General features: G+C 55.0%; 1 protein-coding gene across 4 annotated transcripts in view; it reads left to right on the top strand.

Annotated features, from left to right (window-relative positions):
• Positions 1 to 14,460: 14,460 nt before the first annotated feature.
• CBFA2T3 (CBFA2/RUNX1 partner transcriptional co-repressor 3) overlaps positions 14,461 to 18,882 on the top strand; it is a 48,889-nt gene continuing 44,467 nt past the window's right edge. For 3 of the 4 annotated variants that reach the window (XM_063312818.1, XM_063312817.1, XM_063312815.1), the window contains exon 1: positions 14,604 to 14,757. The gene's annotated coding sequence lies outside the window, so the exon portion shown is untranslated. Of the gene's footprint in view, positions 14,758 to 18,882 lie in introns of all 4 variants that reach the window. The other variant, XM_063312814.1, reaches the window with a different exon arrangement.

Raw genomic sequence — 18,882 nt, 5'->3', positions numbered from 1 at the left:
CAGTTTACAACTCTGAGTTGATGCGTTAGGAGAACCAGCCAATCTGTTTAAGCAAAAGGGGGTGGGGTCACACTCAGTCCTTTGCTTAAATTAGTTATATTCCAATTGCCCATTCCAAAGGAATTTACATGCTCCCTCCATAAAATAAAAAATACTGGACTTCTGATCATTGTATAAAACAATAAAATCAAGAGAGCAATAACATTTCAAAGCTGTACTTTGAAAAATCCAGGCCAAAGAATGAAACAGTGGTACCTAAAACTGTTTTCTTCATTCATTAGTGTCACAGGTCTTACTGCATGCCAATTTTTGGATGGTGTTTCCAGACTGATTGCAGAATAATAAACGCACACTATCATACAATATGAAATGCAAGAATTGTTGACTAGTAGCAGCAGCAGCAAAAAGCAGGTTAAAACAACCAGTCCTTAGGAGATTTGATGAACAGCCTTCCCCAGACACTGAAAAGCCGCAGTGGATGTGTTCAGTGAGCTGTCCTGGGAAAGGACTGCTGTGTCATTGGACAATCTTTGGACTAAATTTACTCTCAGTCTCCACCTCTTCTGAAAGTGAATTTTGAAGATTGATTGTGTTTTGTGTGAAAAGGCATTTTTTTCTGTCTGCCTTCCATTGGGCGTTATAACATGATAGTAGCTTCGCTTTTGATCCTTCTCCCAGTGATGCTCAGCATGGATTTTTTGACAGCAACTGAACAATCCTGAGATCTGTCTGCTAGTCAGCCATTGCCAGCAAAATCCCCCAGCAGAGACACACGCAGAGAGAGGGGGGAAGTCAAGTCTTTTGGAGAGGGGCAAATTGCATTACTTTATCCTTTTAATACTGCTCTTTCCATTTTAATACCCGTTTTCTTGGCTGTAAGGGATGCTTTCTGGAGGTCTTCACCATCTTTATTAGCTCTTGTTACCTAAATAATCTGGTATCATCAGAGAGCTTGGCACCCGACTTGGCCCCCAAAGTGGGGTAACCAAAAAAACCCATATCACTGGGAAAGCTTTCCCCAGCTGATTCTGCTTGAGGCAGAATTTATTCTAGAAGAACTTCAGAAAGAGGCCAAGCTGACCAGACAAGACGTCAGTCCCCTTGCAGGGGATGGCCCGGAAAGCCTCCGGAAGCAAGAAGATTGCTTGCTTGATGCAGCCACCCCTGAGCCATTCTCAGTTTGAGATGTTAGAGGGTGCAAACCAGACACCACTCAGGGCAGGAGTGCCTGCCACAGTCCTGAAAGCAGGATCTGAATCAGAAGTTCAAAAACACTTGATAGTAACAGCTCTCCTTGAGAGCAGAGCCCCTGGGGGTCAATGGTACTCAGCCTTGGCCAGAACTCTGAGCTCCAAACTATCCTACCTTGAAGGTCAGGCTCCCTTGTGGCTGGTGTGGCATCTGGGAAGATCTATTAAGCTACTAGGGATTTCCTGGCCTTGAACCTTGCCCGTTTCTACTCATGTCACTGCTGAACCTTGTTTGCTATTTTGTTTTGCTCCCAGTCTGGGGGCTGTTACTGCCCATCTAGCAAGCTCTTTCAGCCCACTAGAGCAGGCTGAGTGTGGCTCCAACAAAGCAGGATCAACCCATCCCGGGGTGACCTCTTGTGGGCAGATCCTCCTCAGTGCCAATGGGATTTGCTTGGCTTCAGCCTAAGGTCTTGTGTGAACTCTGCCGTTGTGGCTTTTAAACCACACGGTAAAGCTTAGCGTGTCGTGGAAATCTAACTACTTGCCCTGCAGTCAATCCAAACCAGGATCTTCCCCAGAGGAGTCCAGCGGATACCAGAAAGCCAGTAGTTTTCCAATCCTTGCATCTGACCAAACTCTCCAGATTGAATAGTTTAAAGCAGCCAGAAAAAAGGCAATTCTTGATGGAAAGCAAGGGGGTTGCGGGAGAGAAATCCCTGGGGCTTCATGGAGACCACCATGGCCTCTGAAGGCCTAAATCCCCTCCAAAAGAGTGCAGATGAGCCGAAAGGCTCAGCAGTGCTTCAGGAGGCAGGGGAGAGTCTCTTAGCCACGTCCCCCATTGGGCCTGATGTGTGGAAGAGGATGTGAGAACCGGTGCAGTTTCCTTCAGCCCACAATGGGTTTTTCCGTTATTCTAAGATCAACAGAAGGTGTTCCCTCCTTGCTCACAGTGAAACTAGAGTGGATGGGGCAGAGGGGAATCCCCACCCCAAGATAACAGGCTGGGCATACTGCACGGCTGCCGTGCCAGGTTTCCCTCGCAGTGGACTTACCAGGGCATACGAAAAGGGCCCCTGAAGGCGGGAGGCCCAAGCAGGTGTGGGGTCTCCCCACTTGGCTCAGCATGCAGATGAGGGCTGCAGGGGTGGTAAGCAGCTCTGTTCTGTGGCTTCCCCTGCCCAGCCTTGATTTCCTTCTGCTCCCCAGAGTTGTGCCCGCCTGCTCACCCTTGGCAAATATCAGAGGGGGGGTGGGTTGGCCTGGGTGCTACAGGGGTGGGGATGGCTGAGGTGGCCCTGCAGCCCTGCTGCCTCTTTCGGTCAAAAGCTAAAGGGAGAGGTGGGCATCCTTCGGTGCCTGCCACAAAACCGTGATAGTTAGAGTGGCACTGATCAGCTCTACATATGCTCAGGGGCACTTCTTTATTTTGGCTTCTGAGGGGCAGAATCATTGCCCAGGAAGGGACTTTGCTGTCCTGCCCTTCCACTTCAAGCCAAGTCAGGGCATGCTCCCCTTCTCACGTTCTGGCACGCTGGCCTGGGGTCCAAAAGGGAGGAAGGGAGGGGCAATCATATGGAACCCCAGAGCAACTACACAACTTTGGGCTCCTCTCTCTCCCTCTCCCCAACCCCGGCGCCTGCCAAGGCATCCTTTTTGTGGGAAGGGCACAAGCCTTGAGCTCTTGCCAAGGGGGCAGAACGGGATGAATGGAAAGGCTATGCGCAGCCCAGTAGCTCAGCATTTAAGAGGGGGACAGCGGCAGCGGGGCTTTTGTACCAATGCCTGGCAAGTATTCCTCCGTGCACTCTTGAGGGCAGAAGAGGCCACCGTGTGGGCTAACTGGCCCACATGCAGGCCTGGCTTCCATGTTTGGGGAAGTACAAAGAGGAACCTCTTAGGAAATGGGTTGGGATGGGCAGCTGGGCAGGGTTGAGCTTGGCCACGGACACAGATGGTTCCTGTGGGGGGAAGGGAGCAGCAGCTGCCTCCCTCCCTCCCTCCCTCCCTCCAGCTTCACTGCTGCAGCCCTGGAGCTCTGCAGCTGCTTGGCCTGCCCCTCCATCTGTGGGGCAGAAGCAGTCCGTGCCAGGCACGATAAGCTAAGATGGAGTCTCCCGGGATGGGACCTCGAGGACAGCTGCTTCTTGGTGTCCCAAAGCGACCTCCAAGGGGGCAGGTTTTTTCCCACGGTGTTGCAATGCGATGCCCAGGAGGCCTTCCCTGGCGGAAAGTGGAGCCTTAGGGTTCATCTGGAACTTCAGCTGACCCCTCTTCTGTGGAGAGGGAGCAGAGGCTGGCCTGGTGAGGCCATCCCAGGCAGGCTTCTCCCGCAGCCTGCACAAGATCCAAATGTGGGGCAGAGGCTGTTCCCGACTCCTCCAGAGGCCTGGCAGGTCACCTGCAAGCAGTCCTGGCCCAGAGCAGGTGGACAGCAGCTGCTGCGGGTCCAGCCCACAGGCCTCCTCCTGGCAAGTGAGAGCGGCTCCAGCCTCTGTTGCAGGAGGGTCATGAAGCCATGGAGTGGCCTCCTCGGTCTTGCCCGAGCCTGTGGGTGGCCAGTGCAGCAAACCACGGTTGTACAAATTGTGACTGAGTAGGATACATGAGCCAACCCTACAGGCTGAGCTCATGAAGTCAACGTCTCCCAAGGCCGGATGCGTGGCCCCTTCTCAGCTCAGCAGGGGGCCCAGCAGCAGGAGGAAGTCTGCCCATCATTGGTTCCACGAAATTATTTTATTCCAGAATCCAAGGAGGCAAAGCTGGGTTTTTACCCCTGAGATCAGTTCACATGCCGCCCACCCCAGACACCACCCCATTTTTTCTCCCCACTTCGGTTGACACACAGAAGCAACCTGTGGGTTCATCCCAGATATAAAATGGTCTTTCGGGCCAGAAGGATGTTTTCTCCTAATTTCCTAAAGACTGCAGCTGTCTTTAGTAAATTAGAATGAAGGGGCAGAGAATTAACCTTTGCACCTTTGGCTCACCCGTTTGAATGGGTTTTTGCTGGGTTGGGATCTGCGATATTGTACAGGAATGTCTCGGACCCGATTTGCACGCGGTGGAAAGTTTACGGGACAATCTTGGCCAGTTGCTCAACCTTGCAAGGCTGTGGTTGTGGTTGTTGTTTATTTGTTTAGTCGCTTCCGACTCTTCATGACTGCATGGACCAGCCCACGCCAGAGCTTCCTGTCGGTCGTCAACACCCCCAGCTCCCCCAGGGACGAGTCTGTCACCTCCAGAATATCATCCATCCATCTTGCCCTTGGTCGGCCCCTCTTCCTTTTGCCCTCCACTCTCCCCAGCATCAGCATCTTCTCCAGGGTGTCTTGTCTTCTCATTATGTGGCCAAAGTATTTCAGTTTTGCCTTTAATACCATTCCCTCAAGTGAGCAGTCTGGCTTTATTTCCTGGAGGATGGACTGGTTTGATCTTCTTGCAGTCCAAGGCACTCTCAGATTTTCCTCCAACACCACAGTTCAGAAGCATCGATCTTCCTTCTCTCAGCCTTCCTTATGGTCCAGCTCTCGCAGCCATATGTTACTACGGGTAGCGTTAGGTAATTAACTCCATGTAACTTAGTGAAGTCTGAGCAGGAAGAGACGCTGCCTCAGAGTCTTGATCAGTTGTTCCACGCAATTGCCTGGAAATTGCAGGCTCTTGTCATCCTGGAGTCCAAGCAGTTCTTTTTCCCCAAAATGTCACCCACTTTTCACCAGGCCACAGCAAGGTTGAAACAGGCATCCTGCTGCCCTCAACCCCTTTGAGCAGAGGGAAAGTGCAAGTGAATGCCAGTTGCTTCAAGGCTGCACATACAGTAGAAGAGCGAGGGTCACCATCCTCTCTGCAAGCTGGCATCCTCCAGGCCCCTGGCAGACTAGAGCTGGAAGGAGGCTGGCCTCGGAAGGGCCCCACTTCGTTCTTGTCCTTTTCTGAAAACTCAGCCCAGTAACCCCAGTTTAAGGAGATGAGTGACTTTCTGCCCCAAGCCAGAGTTTGTCCTGCCACTTTGGACTTGGAACCAATCCAATTCAGCCACTGTACTTTGTGGCCCATGGTTTACAGCTCCCAGCCAATTGTGGTTTATTCAGTAAGTCATCATTAAACAGATCAACATGATGTGTGAACTAGAGCACACAGCACAATGGCAGACGTATCTGGAAGCCATGATGACCATAAGCAGGGCAAGTGGGACCTGGTTTAGACACCAGCAGGAGAAAAGTGGAATCCGCCGGCTGGGGAATTGGCTGGGGAATTCTGGTGTGGTCCTTAGCGGAGAGTCATTCTGCCTTACCCTCCCCCTTTGCTATGGGGCAGAGAGCCTAGCCTGTTATCTGCCTGCGCACTGGTGTAGGCAGGGTGGGACTGGGAAAGGGAAGCGGATTCCAGCAGGGCAGGGCAGGGCAGAACAGCCCCCGGGCCACAGATAACAAAGCCCTGTTTTTAGCTTGGGAACTTGGAAAGGAGGCAGGGGCCAAGCCCAGGCCAGGCTGTTGGCAGGCTTCCCACAATGCTTCGCTTCTCTTCCATTCACAAAAGTGGATAGTTGGGCTGGGCGATGGCCCCAGCAGTCCGGGTGGACCTCTGACTTTGGGTTAACATTTCAAGGACATACTCTCCCCCCCACCCAAAAAAACTGGCTAAGACTTGAGATCTGTCAACATGTCCACAACGTTGGCCTTAGGAGGCTCCCCCTCCCCTATCACTGTCCTCCTGGAGAGCAACTTCTTCTGCTTGCAGGCATCCTCGGAGTGCCCCATGATCTACAGCTGGCAGGAGGAGCACAGCAGAGACAGATGTCATACTCACCCCAGACAACCAGCTGTCTCAGAGGAGCAGGGCTGATGCCTACTTGATTATTTTTCATGTGCCAGGCAAACTCTTTTCTGCCTGGGTTCATACATTGCGTTAAGCTGTAAAGAACGGTTTGCAAGCCACAGTGGCTGGATTCCAAGCCCTGATTTGCTTTACTCGTGGCTTGTTGACTAAGATGCAACCGAATCCTATGCCAACCGGGGCTCTCAAGACCATGGAAGCCAGTCCCTGCTCAGAGCAGGACACACTGTTTAGTCTCTGCCTGGCTGTGCTTAGCGAAGGGGAGCCCGTCCCCTCTGAACATTGGCTTTGCAGCGAGCTGCTCTTACTGTTCGGAAGGTTTTTCTAAGACTGAGGCAGAATCTGTTCTCCTGTGACTGAAGACGGTTCCTTTATGCCCTGCGCTCTGGACAAGAGAGGCCAGCCTTGACCCTGCCCTGCGTGATGCTCCTTCAGACGCCTCTTCTCCTCTCCAAGGGCTGCTTTTGTGTAACACACGGCAGCAACCCGCAGCATCATTTACAAGCCTCCCTGGTTCAGCTCATACAATACACCAAGCCAGAAACCAACAAGCACGTGGTGGCTGAGCCCGTTAGGCCAAGCCGCCATAGCTCAGGATCAATCGAGGCGCTGGCTTTCCCTACAGAAGGTCTCCTGCCAGGTCCCCCTGCCCCCGGGCAGGGCAACTCTCTTCTCTCAGGGGCTCTGCAGAATTCAGTCAGAACTCTTGACGTGGGCTTGGTACAGCTGCTCCATCTACATGTCTCCTCCCTACTTCAGGGAGAAACCCTACCGTCTAGGGAAAAAGTGAGGAGTGGGGTAGAGAAAGGAATTCAGGAAACACAATAACTCCACCCCAATGATTTTTGTTTTGTTTTTATAAGAATTTTATTAGGTTTAAAAAAAGATAAAAACTACAAAACAAAAACAAAAAACAACCTACAAAAAAAAGAGAAAGAACTAAAAAGTGTGAAAACAGAAGAAAAAAAGAACTTTAAAGATTACATTAAGAGGTGATTTCTGACTTTTAACAAGAATATATAGCAATTTCCATAATCAATCCCTTACTCTGTATCAAACCAAAATCACATTATTTCTATAAATCAATTTATTAGCACATTATAAAAATCACTAAATACGATAGCTCCTTCCCCTTATAATCCAATTTTTGGATTGTGTTCACACAACACGCTAAATTAGAGTTGATTTAACCATGGTTTGTTGAAGAAACCACAACTGAATACTTAGCCCAGCCTCCTAAGCCACCAACAGAGAAGCCACAGGATGGTTGAGTGTGATCTCTGCCTTTTTTCTGTGGCCCTAGGAACTCCACAGAAGTGGGGTAGCAGCTGGGGGAGCCTTGGGGAGCCCTGGCAAGCACACCCACAAAAACAAGGCAGCCCTGCCTCCCCACTCCCCCACCCTCCGATGCACACTCTTCTCAAGAACCAGCAAAATAGAGACTTCCTGCCTGCTTGCAGATGTCACCCAGCCGGATGCAGCTGCAAGTGGCGATAACGCTGAGCAGAAGGGAGCTGCCTTCTTCCTTAGACCACTGGCTCCCTCCAAGGCCCTTATCTCCTCCACACATTCCAGCCCGAATTAAAAACGCTGGGAAGGGAGAGCGCGTCTGTTCCAAATGAAATTAAAAGGCTGCAACATGCCCTCGGCAGCCTGGCTCCTGGGATTAGCTGGGATTTAGACGCCGAGATTAAGACAAACACATCCAGGCATCAATGGGGGAAGCATGTCGCCGCCTGAATACCAATTGCTTACCTAGGGCAGCAGAGGAGGGGTGTGCGTGCATGTGTGTAGCAGGGGAAGAGAAGGGCGTTGAGCCTGGCTGCCTTCACAGCAGCTGAGTCCGGCAGGTGGGTCGCACTCTGCACACACGTTTGTGCCCAGCCGAGCAAGCAGCTGGAAGACTTCCTTTGAGCCTGTCCCCAAAGAGCTTTTCCATATCAGGACTTCGCAGGTGGAGAAGAAACAGATGCCCCATTTCCCACTGCTGCAGGACCCAGCTTCCTTCCCCACAGTCCTGTCTCTGTCATCAGACACCACCAATGGATGTGACCGGGATGCTGGTGATTTGGCCACGGTGCCAACGACTCACAATACTGGAGGCCACAATCCTAGATCACCTCTGTGTGTGAGTGGGGTCACATGTAGGGTTTCCTTAAACATCTATTGAATAAAACAGAATTGGTTTCTTAAGGTATTAACTCAGCATTTCTCAACCTTGGCAACTTTAAGATGTGTGGACTTCACCTTCCAGAATTCCCCAGCTGGCTGGGGAAATCTGGGAGTTGAAGTCCATACATCTTAAAGCTGCCGAGCTTGAGAAACGCTGCATTAACTCAACAAACTATGTTATGGCTTAGCACAGTATCTGAACCAATCAAAAGATTCTTCAGCCCACTTGTCTGCAGGAGCTGTGGGTGCAGCCATGTCCTACTTGGGGCAGGACCAGACCTCCAGATTGAGCTCCCTGGAGTTGAGGGGCTATTTTCGTTCATGCCTAACCACTGGGGGGGGCCGAGAAAGCTTCCACCTCTGATCTGGTCAGACTGTCTTTCTCCTCCAGGAATTTCCAGTTAGTGAGGGCTCCAAAGGATACAAGCAGGGGAAGATCCCTCTCGCTGGGAACTGAAATGGGGAAATTTTGCTTGCCAAGGAATTTGCGCCTTCACTCAGCTCAGCTGCATCCCTTCCCAGGACTTTATGACTACTTCCCAGAGACCGTGTGGGCTGTTGCAAAGCCAGATGTGTTTCGACAGGTCTGCTCCAGGGCCTCTGGTACGCTTCCAATGCCGGGCTTGATCCGCTTCCAGATGCTTTGGACCCCAGCCTTCAAGTTGGGAAGAAGAGTTTCTCGGGGTCTGCACCTGGACCCGCTGTCTTGTCTTTGCAGAAGGGCAGCTGGCAGCTCTCACATTTCTCAGCTATAAAAGGATGTCATTTTGATCTGCCATGATCCTCCTTGAATCCGGATTTCCCCTCTCTGGACATCCCTCCCAAATAAATCCAGCATCAGTGATGTACTAACTGGCTGGGCTTCATCTGCCTCCTTGGTTCACCTGGAGCATCACTTGACAGGGAAACAATACCTTCGCCTTGGATGCTGGTATTATTTGATGCTTTTGCTCAAATAATAAAGAGTGCGGCTTGGCTGGCTGGGGAATTCTGGGAGTTGAAGTCCACACGTCTTAAAGTTGCCAAGGTTGAGGAACACTGGCCTGGAGGGAACTGCATTTATTGTATGCTGTCCTGGGGATGGTGGAAGAGAGAAGGGGAGAGAGGAAGTGAAGAAGTGGAGAGGTCATCCCCTCCCGGCCCCCAGAACAGTCCCTGCACCCGTGGCCACCAATCAAGCATCAGGGTGAGTGGCTGAACCTCATTAGAACCCTCCCCCTTTCCACGACCCAGAACTGAGCCCCCTCGAAGATTGGGGAACTGGATGAGGAGCGCTTAGCTGGTGCAGGCAAGGGAGAGAGCTGGGAAGCGGGCAGAAGGCAAAGCATACTTGTGGTCTTCAGTCCTGCCCCAACACGGTGAACCAGGTGGACGGCCAACCCCCAGTCCCTATCTTCTCACCAGGGCAGGGACCCCAGACAAGCCCCTTGGACAGGTGGCGTATCCAGCCCAGGCCGGTCCCGGCAACAGTGAGGGCAATCCTTGCATCAAGAACTGAGATCCTGTCAGTCCTGGGAAGGTCCCAGCATCATCTTGGGTTGGCAGCAAAAAGGATGAACTGGTCACTCCACCTGCCTAAATGCTAGGTTTTCCTCCATCCTGCTGCTTCTCCAGCCACTTCTTGCGTAAAATGCTTCTCTGGAAGAGATCAAAAGTGGTTTGCCAGGCAACTGCGCAATCTGCTGATCTGCGTGCAGGCCCTTGTGACAGCGAACTCACTGAACTTCCCCCCCCCCCCGTGGCTGGCCGTGAAACCAAGAATTAGAGGTCGCTTGCACACTTGCAGTTGTTCATATTTCCTCTCCAGCCTCAGAGTAATGGAAGAGCTTCCAACAATGCATTAGGACCACGCAGAGAACATTTCTCCCCTGGGTGGATCATCTCCTGTCTCTCCCGGGAACCGAGTGCACCGTGAAGGCTGAGAAAGGCTCACGTTGGCAGGCAGAGAGACAGGGAGAGGGGCGCAGAGACCCGGCTTTTTAAAGAGCTCTTCCAATCTCACCAGCTCGTGCACGCACAAAACAGAGCAGAAATTAGGCACTATCACGAACTTGCGTCCCCCAGCTCCGTTGCCAAAACAACAGCTCAGCCCTAGACATCCCTAACGGTCCCTCCCCATCCTGAGCAAGATCCAGCACTTCCAAGTGGCGTGCCACTGCCAGGAACACCTCCCTGTGAGGATGCACTGAGAGTGTGGTCCCTAAAAGCTTTTTCTCTGGCCCTGGTTCTGGGAAGATGCTGTCAAGGTGGAAGGAAACATCTTGTTCTGCTAGCCTCGCAGCTTTGCCTTTATGCACTTATTCGCCCTAATTGGCCCTGAACAAGTTTGGTTTGTGGGAAGCGGCACAAAGAAATATGCTTCTGGTGCATTGTGGGTACCTGGAGCCCACTCAACCCCCCCCCCCCCATAAGAGCATTTTGCTTGGGTGGCCAACGAGGAGCTGCGCCTGATTGGAAAGTTGCATCGCAGGTGCTCTGACAGTGTCTAAGGCAGTGTTTCTCAGCCTCAGCAACTTTAAGATGGGTGGACTTCAACACCCAGAATTCCCCAGCCAGCATGACTGGCTGGGGAATTCTGGGCGTTGAAGTCCACCCATCTTAAAGTTGCCGAGGCTGAGAAACATTGGTCTAAGGGAACACTGGAGTGCTCTTGAATGAGGCGCAGCTGCAAATCATCCAGGGATCAGCCTCCGCAGCTTCTCCCCTCCCATCTTCTGCTCCACTGCAGGGGCTCTGGGAAAGAACACTTGTCGTCCTCTTGCACAATGTAACTGCTTGGCAAGCAAAAACCCCCGCTAGCCCCCCCCCCAGCTAAAAGCAGTGGTTCCATCGCAATTGCACTGAAGTGGTGTGTCTCGCATTTAACATTCCTATGCAGCTCGCAGAACAAAACCAGCTACGACAGACCTTTATTTCTCCCAGTGGTAAATTATGACTTCAATAGGCTGAAATTACATCCTGTGTGCAGAAATCAGGGGGAAGAGAGACCTTGGCTATCCACACTGACATTCAGGGGGCCCTGGGGGAGGAAGGAAGCCCATAAAGTTATCTTCAACCCGGACCCGTGGAACAACGCCGGTTCAGTTGCGGTTGATCTGTGATACGGCAGGGAAAGTCTCCCCTATGGGATGCCCTGGGGTGGGTGGGGGTGATGTTTGGGAGCCTGGGAACGGGAGCGCTGAATCTCTCTGGCTAATATTGCATCAGGAGGTGCTGCTTTTGGGCACATGACAAAGCTTTTGTCAGCCTCTGCCTGGTCGATGCAGCTGATAGCGTGGCGGGAGACCTCTGGGCCCAGAGATATCGATTGCTAGCCAGGCCACTTGCTCCTTCGTGCCATGATACGACTGTGCCCTTCTCTCTCCTCGGTGCAATCAGATGCATGCGTATCCGAGCCATGCAACCTGGAGAGGGGGCATGCCCCCAGCCGCACTTGGGAAATTAACAGGTCCACCCTGTTTTATCTTCTGCCAAGCAGCATCACAACAGCCTCCAGAAGGATCAGAAGCAGCCAGCAATGATAACGCTTTTCTTGTTTTCATTTGAACATCGGGCCCTCCTCTGCTACGGTCTCTTCTTGCCCAGCTGTAGTTTGCCCAGCCAGGAGCAATCCAGTGGGGTCTCCGGCAGGGCAGTCTCCCCCATCAGCTGTGGCTTGACCCCTTCTTGGGCGACTGCTGCTGGGCGTGCTTTAAGGGGGCAACCAGGCAGCATTTGGCACCTTGCTGTACTCCAGGGGCTGGTGGGCGGCTGAGGGATACTTAATACGGAGGGAGGGAGGGAGGTTGTGTGAAAGCACAGTGTGTAGAGCAGAATGGGCAGGTCATCTGTTGGCAGGGCTCAGATTTTCCAACATTCCCAGGTTTTTTGCCTGGGGGGAGGCCTTCTTTGATTTCAAAACTGCATTACCTGACTGGGAGCCTGGTCAGGGTACTCTCAGCCTGAGAAGGAATATTAAATACCACCTGATTCTTCCTGACATCTACCTAGAAATGAAGTTAGTGGTTGATTTGAGCTGGGAATCAGCTTGATTGACAGGCCCTCTGAGCAATGTACATGTGTGGTCTCTCCTGTTAAGTCCCACCAGAAGCAGGGGGTTTAGGCCCAAGAGCTGGGTGGGAACACCAGCAGAGTGATCCTGACAGCCAATAACCTCTGAGTGGGATTGCTGTGGCAGCATTATCCATCTCTCCGGCACACAGAGATAAATGTCCATCGGGCCCAAGCTATCCTCTGTCCCCAAGAGCGTTTGGCCACCATCCAGAGCTTTCTCCCTGTTGGCTCTCCCATGGCCCAGCGGCACCAGTGGCATTCCAACCTCAGTGCAAAAGCCGCCTTCCTGCCTCTTATGTGTAGTGGGTGGGCGGGTGTGGAGGGGATGCACGCAGCAAATGCCGGGGTGGGCAGCACCGTTCCCACCTGACCTTAGGGCCTGCCATCCTATCCCAAGGGGCTGGCACCAAGTCACAGGGCCAGCAGTTCAGCACAAGAGCCTAGAAGGATTCTCATCTGTGCAGGAGGAAAGTGAAAAGTGAGCATTGATCACAATCCACCCCCTCCCGCCCAAACATCTGAAGCATTATTTGGGACAAGGGCTGCTCAGCCCAGCATTCTGTGGCCAACCAGAGGCATCTGGAGGCTCACCAGCATGGGGGTGGGGGGGAAAGGGTGTCATCCCCTACAGATCCCAAGCAGCTGATCTTCCAGGATTCAGGAGGACACAAGCAGCATCAAGGATACAAACCACTGAGGGCCCGATCCTCCCAAGTTTGCTCAGTCCCTTCAAAGGCATCCAAGCCAGTGGCGGTTGCAACATCCAGTTCCATTGTTTAGCTCTGAATTGTTTAAAGAACAATTAAATAAGTCCTTCCTCAATCAGTCAATCAATTAATCAATCAGTGGTCTCTGGTTCTGAGACCAAAACTTCTCACCACCACCCATTTTCAAAGCCCCCCCCCCATTTTCCTGCCTGCACAGCCGCTTCAGCCCCATCACCCCCTTCCCCAGCTTAGACACACCCTGCCCCAAGATAGATCCAGCAGGACAGGCCTGCCCCAAGAAGACCCCCCACAGATGGCCTGCCGGTCACTCAGCTGAGACGACCAACTGGCGGAAATGGCCCTCTCCGCTGGAGGCTTCCTTGTTTTGTGCCCGGTGGGGGTCCTTTCTTCTGCACTGAGTAAGCGGGTTTCTGAGCCTGCACCGAGTGCATTTCCTGTGCGTAAATGCAGCCAGTTGAACAGGGTTGAAGAAAGCGGGGGCTAAGGCGACCCGACCGAGCCCAGGCGGGCGCAGCCCTGCATTCGACGCGGCAGCCTCCGGAGAGCCGAGTTACGCTGAGCAGGAAAACGGGGAGAACGCGGCGCAACCAGCGGGCAGCAGAGCTGCGTCGGAGGAAAAGCCGAACCGCCGCACCTTCGCCCGGGAGCGGCGGAGCTCGCCGGGGCACCCCGGCCGCCGCCTTCCAGCCCGCGCCGCCAGGAGGGAGGCCGGGGGCGCGGACCTGCGATCCCAGCCCCTCGGCCGGCGGGGCGCGCGCATCTGGGGCGGCGGGGGCGGGCCGGCCTTGCAGCAGGGGTGGAGCGCCCCCTGCCGGGAGCGGGAACCGCCGGCGCTCCGCCCGCCCCGCCAAGCCAGCTGTCGGTGCCGCCGCCGCCGCCAGGGCTGCATCCGAGCAGGCTCAGCTCCGCCAGAGCGCCGGCAGCCGCGAACGGAGGCAGGCGGGCGGGCGAGCTGGGGGCCGCCGCCGCCGCCTCTCCGAGCAGCCGCCCCGAGCCCCGGAGGCAGCGCCGCCTGCCAGCCCCGCGCGCTCCGACCCCCGCCGGCCGCCGAGCGAGGCTCTGGGTGGGAGGCAGCGAAGAGCGGCGGGGGACTGGTCCGGGCGGCAGGTCCGCCGCGGGAACCCCTTCCGGAGCAGCGGCGCGTCCGAGCCAGCCCCGCCGGACGCTTGATCGGCCGCACCGCCTGGACGAGCGAGGCGGCGGCGGCGGCGGCTTCCCTCGCCAGATGGCCCGCCGGAGGGCCGAGCGGAGGAGGCGGGGGCGGCGGCGGCTGCAGTAGCAGCCAGGACCCGGGAAGCCCAGCAGCCAGAGCGGCCGCCCGCCGTCGAGGAAGGTTGCCGCCGCCGCCGCCGCCGCGACTGGGAGGCGGGCGCCCGAAGCGGCCGCGCAGATGCCACGTCCCGCCGCAGCGGGGCTTCTGCCCGGGCAGGCGGGCGGCGGCGCCGGCGGAGGGGGCGAGGGGAGCGGCAGGTGAAGGACGCCCCGCGCGCTGGGCAGCGCCACTTACCAAAGAGCGGCGGGACGAGCCGGCGCTTCACCGCTGCCTGCGCTCCGGCGCCCGGCAAGGAAGGAAGGGCGCCGGCCCGCGGAGCCGCCGCGGCGGGCGAGCCGAGAAGCCGGACCCGCCGCCCGCTGGGGTTTTCGGCTCCCGCCAGGACTTACGACGCTCCGCCCGCCCGCAGCGCTTGGCCGGGCTTGTGGATTACCCGCCGCCGCCGCCCCCTTGGCTGCTCGTGGGATTGTTACCTCGCCTCGCCAGCGGCCCCTGGACGGTAAGTGCTCCCGGTCGCCTCCCTCGCTCACTCCCTGCCTCCGGGCCAGTCTGCGCCCCCTCCGCCCGGGTCCCTGGCATGCCCGGCGAGCCCCTTCGCCCCCAGCAGCGCCGAGGGTCTGCCCGCTCCGCCAGGCGCCCCTGGCCGGGCGAGCCCCACCTCCGAACAAAGGCGGGAGCAGAGCCCCGCGCAGCCAGATGTGCTTCGCCCGCGCGCCCTCCTCCTGGAGCGTTTCGGATCGCCCGGCGTCCCTGGCCAGCGCCTTCCTGACGGGTGCCCGGGCGGAGAAGCCCCGGAGCGGGGCGCAGGAAGAACCCGCTGCCACTGGTGGCTGGTTTCGCCCCCGCTCCCCACCCGGCCGTTGACCCGAGGACGACCGGGGCCTCGACGTGTTGTCGCCCGGCCCCCCCAAGCGCCTTTCTCGGTGCTTGCGGCGGGGTAGAAGGCCAAGCCCTGCGCGCCCCCCGCGCGCCCGCCTGCCTGCCTGCCCTTTCTTTGCGGTCTCCGGGCGCCCCCGGCAAGGCGGCGGCGGCGGCGGCGGCGTCGAGCGGGAGAGATCCGCTCGGGCGCAATGCCGCCGCCGAGCGCGCAAGGCTGAGCGGAGCGCGGGGACCGCCGCGAGGCGCTCGCTGCGAGCGAAGGTTCTGCCCGAGTGCCAAGGAACTTGCAGGGACCCTCCCTGCCCAGGAAGGACTCCGTCTCTCGCCTTTGTCTGCCCCCCGTGCCGCGCCACTCCCCCCTCCCCGGAGTGGCTGGATAAAAGAATTTTCCCGAAGCCCCGAGCCCAGGGCGGTGGGGGGGGGGGTTCTGGGGACCTTCAAGGGTGCGGCTGGGCGGGGGGAGACAGCGAGGCTGGACCTCCCGCTCCCGCAGGTCTTCCCGGCTGAGCAAATCCTCAAGGGGTGTGTGTGTCTGTGTGTGTGTGTTAATGGGTCTAGGGGAGTCTTGGACGCGGTGGACACCGGTGCGTTTTAAAAGCTCGGCGTTGTAACCGGGTCCCACACGCATGGCTGTAACTGGCAGAGCAGAACCGCTTCCTTCTTCAGCCGAACCTCTTCTGAGCTCGGCTTCCTAGAAAGAAGGAGGTGGAGAGATTAGTCTCTTTCTTGCGGAGGAGAAGGAAGCTACAGGCACCCAAGGTTGGTCCTCAGGGCACCTGGAAATCGGAGCTTGGATAGAGGTCCCTGCTCTTGGGCTTAAATTCTGGGCAGTTCTGCTCCACCCGCCATATCCAGGGATCCTTGGTTGTTCTCCCATCTCAGCTGACATCGGGTTCTCTCTAGTCAAGCAACCACCGGACCCTGCCCCGGCTTTGCTCCCTGTACAGATGTCCCACTGGGTCTTTGGACAGCACTCGGTTCTTTTCACGCCTTGTGCTCTAGCCATGGTTATTTCAGGAGCCATGCTGGCATGTTTGCGCATGCATGCAACTACAGACTATATTTACCAAACTAGAATTGCTGGGTTTATACAACTGATTAAGTCCTGACTAACAAATCAAACACTGGCTTTGGGTGATGTGTGAACCCAGCCCTTGACCGAAAGCTCAAACGGCCTGCTACTAACCACAGGGATCTCTCCTCCCGGGCCGCTCTTGTGTGGCTCCCGTTCATGTCTGTGGGGGTCATGCCGAGGAACTTTCCAACAAACATTGATTTAATTGGCTGGTGTCCCATTCTGCTGGGAGCTGGTGACCCCAGTCAAGTCCAGAGAGTCATTTTCCATGAGCAATGGCAGCTGCTCTGGAGAGGCATCCTGGCTGAGTGGTGCTCAGAACCTGCGTTTTCACAATGCCTTTACCCAGGGCAAGCAAGGCTCCGATGGGAGCCGCAACAGCTGGTTTTATGCGCATTCACTTGCTTTCTCCCACCTCACCTGGGGACATCCGGGTGCAAGGGAAGAAGCATCTTAACTTCCAGTCAGGAAATGCGACTTCTCAGAGGTCTTACTGTAAAGCCCCAGACCGCTCATTCTAGAAGCCAGGCAGGAGCTGTGTGAGCAGCATCTATGAAAAAAAGTCCGTTGAGCGTGAGCAAGATAGACCTTTGCGATTACAGCTTGGCAGGAGTCATAAATCAATTCGCTACAGGGCCTGGGAGTGGGTGTGTGGTGGGTCCCTTGTCTTTCCTTTCCAAAGGGCTGTTCTGGTGCTCACCTCCAGGTGGAATTGCTGCTCCCTGATCCCCAAATCGCAGGGGAACAGACTGGCAGGGGCTCCCCACAGAGGCAGAGGGGCTGAGGGGAGACATTCCCTTTTTCTTTATTATTACTTTGTGTGCATCTCAGCTGAGTCCAGAATGTCCTTCTGGTGGCAAAGTAGCTGGAAGACCTGTGAAATAGCTTTGACTACAAAATCTTGGGTCTACAGGATGAAATGAACTAGCGAAGTGAAAAAACCGGCCATCTGTATCTCTATGTGGGAATGGTTCTGTATCTGTGGAGGGCACCAGTCTGCAACTTCAGACACCCTTTTCCCTTAAGAAACCAATGCCATTCTCACATTAGATCAATGTTTCCCAAACTTGGCAACTTCGAGCTGTGGGGACTTCAACACCTAGAATTCCCCAGCCAGCCATGCTGGCTGGGACATTCTGAGAGTTGAAGTCCACACAACTTCAAGTTGCCAAGGTTGGGAAACGATGCCTTAGATGCTAAGCTAGCCACAGTTACCCAGGGCATTGCATGGTGTACACCCAACCCAAGGGGTTAGTTGATGACTGACTGTGCCGAGGAATCTCCTTCTCTCCCACCCTCCCTCCCTCTGCAAGGCCTGCAGAAACTGCCCCCCTACCCCATTCCCTCTATTGGAGGACTGAGTTCCATCTTCCAAGCTCTGCCCAGGACCCATAGCTTCGGCTGCACCCCTGGTGGGCAGTGAAGGAGGCTGTCCACCACCAGCGCCGATGGTCACTCATCAACTTTTCCAGTGGGACTGCCAACCAGATATCCTGGGCCACGTGGTCCCTCCCAGCTTGCAAGCATTCTAAGCCAAATGTTTTGCAAATGTGGTTGAAAATCCTGGGAGCCACACAGCACGCCATCCCATAAAAATAGACCAGAAGGGCCCGGGAACAATTCAGGTTTGTTGAGACACCACAAACTTCTTGTTGGAAGTTAATAACACTGCTTGTATCCTTCCTTTTGCCTGTTCCCAATTAAATATTCACAGCTTTCCATCCAGTCCAAGAGAGTGATGCTTAAGTCCTGTCAGGATGAACTTGCCCCTGATTTTGATTTCGGTGAGGGGAATGCAATTTGCTTTCTCTGAATGGGGAGCTGGATGTTCCCTGCAGCTTTCTCCCCAGTGGGGTTACCCAGTGTATCAATTCTTCCTGATTTCTTCTGGCCTGCAGAGCTGACGGTGGGCCAGAGGATGGTTGGTCAACACACAGGACACCTCTTGTTCACCAGGGCTTGGTGCCTTACGGGGTGCTGAAACTCATCCTGGCATTTTGGCAGCATCTTGACTTTCCAAGCAGATGGAGAGGCTGCAGTCCTAGCAGAGCCTTTTTTTGTGGGGGGAGGAGGCAAGAGACGGAGGCCTTGCGGGTGCAACAGGACTTGCCTGGGAATCTGCACCCTCCCGCCACGCACGTCTGGTCTGAGAATGGCATGGATTGCTTTTCAATGTATGGCTTGAACTGCGACACTTGGCCATAGGTTAGTTAGCACTGAATATAGCCTTTTCAATAGCAACCATTTGCAAACAAGAGCTGCAACAAGGATGTTTACCCGTGAGCAGAGGCAGTAAGGGAGAATAGGAAGGAAGGAAGGAAGGAAGGAAGGAAGGAAGGAAGGAAGGAAGGAAGGAAGGAGGAAAGCTCTGCTTAAAGCTTTGGATGGAATTCCTGTGAAAGTGTTTATCATTTTATGATAGTATATAGTTTTCTGCCCAATCAGGTACCTTCCCGAGGTGTTGGGATTAACACTCCCAAAATTCCTAGGCTTTTCCTTGCTTGGGAATTCTGGGAGATGTAGTCATGATACACCTGGAAGGATGGGGTTGGGGGTGAATTTATGGTGGGTGACATTGTTTATTTTCACATTGTGCCCAGAAAAGGTTCAGTCTGTCACTTATTTTATCATAACACTCATTCCAAAATTGTGCAGCTACAACCCACCATT

The sequence above is a fragment of the Candoia aspera genome, chromosome 11 (assembly GCF_035149785.1).
Source record: "Candoia aspera isolate rCanAsp1 chromosome 11, rCanAsp1.hap2, whole genome shotgun sequence".
Classification (NCBI taxonomy): Eukaryota; Metazoa; Chordata; class Lepidosauria; order Squamata; family Boidae; genus Candoia; species Candoia aspera.
Note: the sequence above shows the minus strand (reverse complement) of the source record. Positions and strands in the feature narration are given on the sequence as shown.